The sequence below is a fragment of the Homarus americanus genome, unplaced genomic scaffold (genome assembly GCF_018991925.1).
Source record: "Homarus americanus isolate GMGI-L3 unplaced genomic scaffold, GMGI_Hamer_2.0 scaffold34704, whole genome shotgun sequence".
NCBI classification, from domain to species: domain Eukaryota; kingdom Metazoa; phylum Arthropoda; class Malacostraca; order Decapoda; family Nephropidae; genus Homarus; species Homarus americanus.
In genome coordinates this window covers 1-8,991 of record NW_024736517.1, presented here as the reverse complement: position 1 = coordinate 8,991, position 8,991 = coordinate 1, and the positions used below count along the sequence as shown (strand labels likewise).

The window sequence follows — 8,991 nt, the reverse complement described above, 5'->3', positions numbered from 1 at the left end:
GGGGCCGATTTAATAGCATACTACAGAAACTTGCACACCCGAATGGGAGACCGTCAAAGTCAATCGGGGGTCGATTTAATAGCATACTACAGAAACTTGCACACCCGAATGGGAGACCGTCAAAGTCAATCGGGGGTCGAGCATACTTTACAAAATGATCCGAGAATCTGCACACACACCGAGTGGGAGACGGTGATGAAAACGTCCGCCCTTATATGTTCGATTGCACTATTTCACTATATTAAGGGGAGAGGGTGCCTTCGCACACATATTCGGTGTGAAATATCTTCCGCCCCCCAGCGGAGCGCTTCGGCGCCTCTGCTAAGCAAAGCGCGGCATTCAAAAACAACAACCAAAATTGCCGTCGCTTTCCCTTCCCTGCCCTGCAATGGCTGGAGCAGCAGCAGAAGAAGAGAGAGAAAATAGTCTCATGGGGTCAGAGGAACAGCAGTGGAGCGCGATCTGGCGAATTTCACTAGCCAGGTCTGTCTCCCCACCGAACATTATTACTCTCTCGGCGCACACGTCGCCACTGCGGTTTCCGCGACAGCAGCAGCATCATCATGATGTTGCATCCACCAATTAGTCCGGAACCGGGTTATTCGGCTGTCTGCGAACAGTCCGGTTTTAACCTTACCCAACATCCACTCTCGAGGTGCGGTACGGTGAATGTCCTATCGTCCGACCTTGTATGCTGGATTGCACTATTTCACTATATTAAGGGGAGAGGGTGCCTTCACACACATATTCGGTGTGAAATATCTTCCGCCCCCCAGCGGAGCGCTGCGGCGCCTCTGCGAAGCAAAGCGCGGCATTCAAAAACAACAACCAAAGTTGCCAAGCCGCTTTCCTTCCTGCCCTGCAATGGCTGATAGCAGCAGCAGAAGAAGAGAGAGAAAATAGTCTCATGGGTCAGAGGAATGGCAGGGAGTGCGATCTATGAATTTCACTAGCCAGGTCTGTCTCCCAATTGAACATTATTACTCTCTCGGCGCACACGTCGCCACCTCGGTTTCCGTGACAGCAGCAGCATCATGATGTTGGGTCTACCAATAAGGCCGGAACCGGTTATTCGGCTGTTCTCGAACAGTCAGGTTTTAAACTTGCTTAACAAACGATCAAACAACCTCCACTCTCGAGGTGCGGTACGGTGACTGTCCTATCGTCCGCCCCTGTATGCTGGATTGCACTAATTCACTATATTAAGGGGAGAGGGTGCCTTCACACACCTATTCTGTGTGGAATATCTTCCGCCCCCCAGCGGAGCGCTTCGGCGCCTCTGCGAAGCAAAGCGCGGCATTCAAAAACAACCAAAGTTGCCGTCGCTTTTCCTCCCTGCCCTGCAATGGCTGGAGCAGCAGCAGCAGCAGAAGAAGAAGAAGAGAGAGAGAGAGAAAATAGTCTCATGGGGTCAGAGGAATGGCAGTGGAGCGCGATCTATGAATTTCACTAGCCAGGTCTGTCTCCCAATTGAACATTATTACTCTCTCGGCGCGCACGTCGCCACCACGGTTTCCGCGACAGCAGCAGCATCATGATGTTGCGTCTATTGTAAGTCCGGAACCGGGTTATTCGGCTGTTCGCGAACAGTCAGGTTTTAACCTTGCCTAACAAACGATCAAACAACTTCCACTCTCGAGGTGCGGTACGGTGACTGTCCTATCGTCCGCTCTTGTATGCTGGATTGCACTATTTCACTATATTAAGGGGAGAGGGTGCCTTCACACACATATTCGATGTGAAATATCTTCCGCCCCCCAGCGGAGCGCTTCGGCGCCTCTGCGAAGCAAAACGCGGCATTCAAAAACAACAACCAAAATTGCCGTCGATTTCCTCTCCCTGCCCTGCAATGGCTGGAGCAGAAGGAGAGCGAGAGAGAGAATAGTCTCATTGGGTCAGAGGAATGGCAGTGGAGCGGGCTAATGGCGAGTAGGCTCGCGATCTATCAATTACACTAGCCAGGTCGCTCTCCCTATTGAACATTATTACTCTCTCACGTCGCCACTGCGGTTTCCGCGACAGCAGCAGCAGCATCATGATGATGATGATGATGTTGCATCCACCAATTAGTCCGGAACCGGGTTATTCGGCTGTCTACGAACAGTCCGGTTTTAACCTTACCCAACATCCACTCTCGAGGTGTGGTACGGTGAATGTCCTATCGTCCGACCTTGTATGCTGGATTGCACTATTTCACTATATTAAGGGGAGAGGGTGCCTTCACACACATATTCGGTGTGAAATATCTTCCGACCCCGAGCGGAGCGCTTCGGCGCCTCTGCGAAGCAAAGCGCGGCATTCAAAAACAACAACCAAAATTGCCGTCGCTTCCCTGCCCTGCAATGGCTGGAGCAAAAGGAGAGAGATTTTAGTCTCATTGGATCAGAGGAATGGCAGTGGAGCGGGCTTATGGCGAGTAGGCTCGCGCTCTATCAATTACACTTGCCAGGTCTCTCTTCCGTTTGGACATTATTTACTCCGTCTCTCTCTCTCGGCGCACACGTCGCCACCCTACTAGTTTCCGTCACAGCATATGCTGCGGCCTTTCAGTCCGGAACGGGGCTCCCTTCGCCTTGCTGTCTGCCCAACTTAGCGGACTTGCGTTGGCTGATCACCCGTCTTCGCGTCTGTGCCGGCCTTCAATGCAGCGCCCAACCGTCTCTTGACCGAGATTCATTGCACTATTCCACGCGCAAACGGCTACCCTAAATGTGCATAGACAACGCTCATGGTTCAACACGACCAGGGCGCAGTCTGGGAGCCGAGTATACTAAAAAGAGAGTTTAGCAGCCAAAACTCGTCAAAGCACACGTTGGGTTACCCCATCACCTAACAACGATGATGGCGGTTCCCACCCGTGAAATACACAACCTAACCAATATTGGGCGACGATGGCGCTCATGAGCCCACGTCCCCACAAACAGTAAGAGAAAGAGAGAGAGGAGGAGATGGGCCAATGTCTTATGCCTCGCTGGGGCAAAGAGAAGAGAAGAGGAGCGGATAAGGGAGGAGAGTGGCCAACGTGCGGTCCCTCGCCCAATGTCGGCTGCCTCGCTGGAGCTGGGTAAAGAGGAGAGGAGCGGATAAGGGAGGAGATTGGCACACACGGTGGCGCTGCCGGCGCCGAGGATAGCGAGAGAAGGTGCAGTTTGATCTGATCATCTGGTTTGCTATTTCTCTAAGGCCAACGTGCGGTCCCTCGCCCAATGTCGGCTGCCTCGCTGGGGCAAAGAGAAGAGGAGAGGATAAGGGAGGAGATTGGCACACACGGTGGCGCTGCCGGCGCCGAGGATAGCGAGAGAAGGTGCAGTTTGATCTGATCATCTGGTTTGCTATTTCTCTAAGGCCAACGTGCGGTCCCTCGCCCAATGTCTTCTGCCTCGCTGGGGCAAAGAGAAGAGGAGCGGATAAGGGAGGAGATTCGCCAACGTGCGGTCCCTCGCCCAATGTCGGCTGCCTCGCTGGAGCTGGGGCAAAGAGGAGCGGATAAGGGAGGAGATTGGCACACACGGTGGCGCTGCCGGCGCCGAGGATAGCAAGAGAAGGTGCAGTTAGATCTGATCATCTGGTTTGCTATTTCTCTAAGGCCAACGTGCGGTCCCTCGCCCAATGTCTTCTGCCTCTCTCTCAATCTCACTATTTTGGCCGCCGTGATAGGCGCCGCCAACAGCAGCAGCTACCTGGTTGATCCTGCCAGTAGTCATATGCTTGTCTCAAAGATTAAGCCATGCATGTGTAAGTACAAGCCGATTTAAGGCGAAACCGCGAATGGCTCATTAAATCAGCTATGTTTCATTGGATCTGTAAACCCACTTACTTGGATAACTGTGGCAATTCTAGAGCTAATACATGCAATTGGTCTCTGACCGCAAGGGAAGAGCGCTTTTATTAGTTCAAAACTGGTCGGGCCCCGGTCCGTAACCCACCTGTGGTGAATCTGAATAACTTCGGGCTGAGCGCACGGTCTCCGCACCGGCGCCGCTTCTTTCAAGTGTCTGCCTTATCAGCTTTCGATTGTAGGTTATGCGCCTACAATGGCTATAACGGGTAACGGGGAATCAGGGTTCGATTCCGGAGAGGGAGCCTGAGAAACGGCTACCACATCTAAGGAAGGCAGCAGGCACGCAAATTACCCACTCCCGGCACGGGGAGGTAGTGACGAAAAATAACGATGTGAGTCTCATCCGAGGCCTCGCAATCGGAATGAGTACACTTTAAATCCTTTAACGAGTATCCATTGGAGGGCAAGTCTGGTGCCAGCAGCCGCAATTCCAGCCCAACAGCGCATATTAAAGTTGTCAGCGTTAAAAGCCCGAGTTGGATTCAGTTCGACTGACGGTGCACCGCCCGTGCTTACTTGTCACGTCCAACAGTCGCCTGCCGCCCGCACGGGATGCTCTTTTGTCGAGTGTCCCGGAAAGGGCCGGAGAGTTTACTTGAAAATTAGAGTGCTCAGAGCAGGCTATTTGAATGTCTTAACAATGGTGACGCATGGAATACGGAATAGGACCTCGGTTCTATTTTGTTGGTTTTCGGTGAACCAGAGGTAATGACCAATCGAACAGGCGGGGGCATTCGTATTATGACGCTTAGAGGTGAAATTTTTGACCGCTGCAGACGAACTACTGCGAAAGCATTTGCCAAGGATGTTTTCATTAATCAAGAACGAAAGTTAGAGGTTCAAGGCGATCAGATACCGCCCTAGTTCTAACCATAAACGATGCTGGGACCAGCGATCCGCCGGCGTTATTCCCATGACCCGGCGGGCAGCTTCCGGGAAACCAAAGTCTTTGGGTTCCGGGGAAGTATGGTTGCAAAGCTGAAACTTAAAGGAATTGACGGAAGGGCACCACCAGGAGTGGAGCCTGCGGCTTAATTTGACTCAACACGGGAAACCTCACCAGGCCCAGACACCGGAAGGATTGACAGATTGAGAGCTCTTTCTCGATTCGGTGGGTGGTGGTGCATGGCCGTTCTAGTTGGTGGAGTTGATTTGTCTGGTTAATTCCGAGCAATCTAACGAGACTCTGCCTACTAAGAAGTCGACGGATCTCCAGAAAATGGTGTCCAGTTCGCAACTTTTTCTTAGAGGGATAAGCGGCAATTTAGCCGCGACGAGATTGAGCAATAACAGGTCTGTGATGCTCCTTAGATGTTCTGGGCCGCACGCTACATTGAAGGGATCAACGAAGTTTTCCCTCCGAGAGGAGCGGGCAACCCGTTCAAAGCCTTTGATAGGGATTGGGGCTTGCAATTGTTTCCCATGAACGAGGAATTCCCAGTAAGTGTAAGTCATCAGCTTGCGCTGACTACGTCCCTGCCCTTTGTACACACCGCCCGTCGCTACTACCGATTGAATGATTTAGTGAGGCCTTCGGACTGGCGCTCTTGGATTGTCGGCCCCGTTGCCCGCGAGGGTTTTCTGGGGTCGTCGCCTCGAGCTGACGGAAAGATGTCCAAACTTGATCATTTAGAGGAAGTAAAAGTCGTAACAAGGTTTCCGTAGGTGAACCTGCGGAAGGATCATTAACAGAGAGAAAGAGAACGGGGCGCTCTTAAAACTACTACTCTCCTGATTTGGGCGGTCTCGGGCTCTGCTCTGGCAACTCCAGCAGCGAAAGAGGACAATCCCGGCCCCCGCACCAAAAATAGGTACCACCACGCTGTAGGTGGACCACACTCGGGCGAGAGCGCGAAGACCGGAGGAGGACGGACGGGGCTTTGGACGGCTGCCCGTCCGTTCCTTACTACCGGCGAATAAGCCTCTTGACCCAAAAAGAGTGAAATTCAAGTGTCAAAAAACAACAACAAGCCGTCCGGCCAAACCCAAACCACAAACTTGGGCTATGTCTGTCAAACCCTTTCATTGAGACTCGACCTGTGATGGTTAGTCGCAAAAAGACCAAATGGCAAATACACAACTCTTAACGGGGGATCACTCGGCTCGTGGGTCGATGAAGACCGCAGCAAACTGCGTGTCGGTATGTGAATCGCAAGAATACCAGATACATCGACAAGTTGAACGCATATTGCGGCGGCGGCAGCCATATGAGCTTGTCGCCGCCACTCCTCTACGAGGGTCGGAAATATACATCCATCGGTTGCTGCGAGTTCGGTGCCTGCTGACTGTCTCCCTGACACGAGGGTAACCCGAACCGAGCTTCCGCCTTGGGGTTTAATCGCCCGCGCCTTGCGCGAGGCGTGCCCTTAAAAACAAGCAAGCCTATCACTAGCAAGTCCATGGACTTGGCGCACCCACATTCAACCACAACAAAGCGACAGTTGTCGCCCTCGCAAATAACTGGAGGCGGCGCTCTTTTGCCTGCTGTCCACAGAGACACGAATGGCCGCCGGCCGCTCATGGCTGATGCTGCACATGTTCTAAGAGGCACTCCATCCCACGAAGAGGAAACGAAACCGGGTCGGATATCTTTTAAGTAAGCCCCGCCGGAATTTCGTCTATCACCTCGAAAAGAGTGCTTGGCATGCATTGCAGTGGAACCTAAATTGATGAGTGCGCCTGGGCCCGCAGTCTACCATGTAGTGGTGCAGGCAGAGAGATGAGAATGCTTGGGTGACGCCGTGCTCTTCCTCACGCGCTCCTCCACCCTCTCCCACGGTCAGACGCGGTGTGGGCGTTCTCTTTGAGAGTTCGCCACGAGTCCACGTCTATCTCATGACTGGGAGGGAGGCAGGGGGAGTTCTCTCTAAACGCGTTAAAGACGGTGTTGCGCCTCATAACGGCGCTCGCCGGGATAGAGCACTAGTTCTGCAGCCGGAAAGGCCGCTCACGCCAATTAATACTGCGACTCTCGCTCTCTTTCTCCGGATAAACAAGTGCCACTGCTGTGGCATGCGGGAACGGGGAAAGAGGTCAAAGTTTAAGCGGCAAAGGTGCGGCCGAGTAAGGGCGGAACACGAGCGTATATGCATTAAAACTGTGTGTGTATATGACTCTGCGAGAGATGTTCTGCTGGAACACTTTTCCTATTGGCTATTTACCACTCAATGAGAAGGAACGGAGTCAGGGGTGGGAGTGCCGGCGCCATGGCCGCTGGTACCCCCGCGACAAGCCCCTCAAACCTTCCTGCCTGGTAATGTCGGTGGTGAAGAAAGTCGGTGGCAGAGCGTCTTCCGCTTCGTGGTTGGGGAACTTGTTCCCCCTAAGGATGATGAGACCACGATCGACCTCGTAGTAGGAGAGAGCTACCCGCCAAATTTAAGCATATTAATAAGCGGAGGAAAAGAAACCAACAGGGATTCCCTTAGTAAGGGCGACTGAACCGGGAAAAGCCCAGCGCATAACCTCGATGTCTTCGGGCACGAGGGGTGTTGCGTTTCAGAGGGTCCAGCACGCCGTCCCATACCGTCTAAGTCAAGCTTGAAAGCGGCCACTGCCCATGGAGGGTGACAGGCCCGTATGGCGGCGCCCGTGAGGGTACAGATGGGACGGTCGGAAAGGGCCTCTCTGTAGAGTCGGGTTGCTTGAAAGTGCAGCCCAAAGCAGGTGGTAAACTCCATCTAAGGCTAAATATGACCACGAGACCGATAGCTAACAAGTACCGTGAGGGAAAGTTGAAAAGAACTTTGAAGAGAGAGTTCAAGAGTACGTGAAACCGTTAAGAGCCAAACGGGTGGAAACTCGAAGGTCGAACTGAGGGGATTCAGCTCGTCGGCTGTCGGCTGGGTGGGGTGTTGTAATTGAGCGACCCAAAAATGTTTGGGCGCGCCCCCACTCACGCTGGCGTCGGCGGGCGTATTTCGCCTCGTAGTAGGTCACCGCGACCCGTTGCCGGGGACGTCGAAGGCCCGGTCGGACTGGTACCTCGCCGCCGACTCTCTCTCAGCTCGTCTGGGGGGGAGACCCGCGCGACGGGGGGAACCACCGGTGTCCTGGCGTTCTGGCGACGGTCGGGCCGAGAGCTTGTTACCGCTTTTCTGGCGGCGGTTTTGCCTTTCGCGGTGTGCAAAGGTCGGTGATCCAATTCGAATTCGTCTTGAAACACGGACCAAGGAGTCTTAACATGTGTGCAAGCCAATGGGCTCACTAAACCAAAGGCGAAATGAAAGTGACGGGCGCCCGGGCAGCTGTAACAGGCTCGCGTTTGGGCCGATCCCCTGACTGCTGCTCGCGCCTCGCCCCACGCCGCCACAAGCGGGTGAGATACTTTCCGCCCTGGACGCTATGTGGTGGAGGTCGTCAGGGCGATGGTCGAAGTTTAATTCTCTCTGCTATGGAGGGGGGCGAGGTCTGGACTTGCTAAGACGCTGCTGTCCGTCCCCGGAAGCGGGCCGTCGGTAAACGGCGGAGGCGCACCGGGGCAGGCTCGCGGGCAGTCGGCAAGTACCATGAGCATATATGTTGGGACCCGAAAGATGGTGAACTATGCCTGGCCAGGATGAAGCCAGAGGAAACTCTGGTGGAGGTCCGTAGCGATTCTGACGTGCAAATCGATCGTCGGAGCTGGGTATAGGGGCGAAAGACTAATCGAATCATCTAGTAGCTGGTTCCCTCCGAAGTTTCCCTCAGGATAGCTGGAACTCGCAGGGTGAATTTCATCCGGTAAAGCGAATGATTAGAGGTCTTGGGGACGAAACGTCCTCAACCTATTCTCAAACTTTAAATGGGTGAGATGCCGAGCTTGCTTGTAGGGATGAAGCTCCGGCGACTAATCTGAGTATCCAGTGGGCCACTTTTGGTAAGCAGAACTGGCGCTGTGGGATGAACCAAACGTCGAGTTAAGGGGCCTAAATGAATGCTCATTCAGATCCCATTGAAAGGCGTTGGTTGCTATAGACAGCAGGACGGTGGCCATGGAAGTTGGAATCCGCTAAGGAGTGTGTAACAACTCACCTGCCGAAGCAACTAGCCCTTAAAATGGTATGGCGCTCAAGCATTCTCCCGATACTCGACCGCCGGGCGCACTACCGGCCTCGCTCTCAAGGCGAGGTCTCGACGCCCCGGTGAGTAGGAGGGTCGCAGGGGTGAGC

At 53.8% G+C, this 8,991-nt stretch overlaps 1 non-coding gene across 1 annotated transcript; it reads left to right on the top strand.

Annotated features, from left to right (window-relative positions):
* The first annotated feature begins 5,919 nt into the window (after nt 1–5,919).
* LOC121872184 lies at nt 5,920–6,083 on the top strand. Its single transcript, XR_006090052.1, has one exon. It is a non-coding gene; the product is annotated as a 5.8S ribosomal RNA (ribosomal RNA).
* The last annotated feature ends 2,908 nt before the right edge of the window (nt 6,084–8,991 follow it).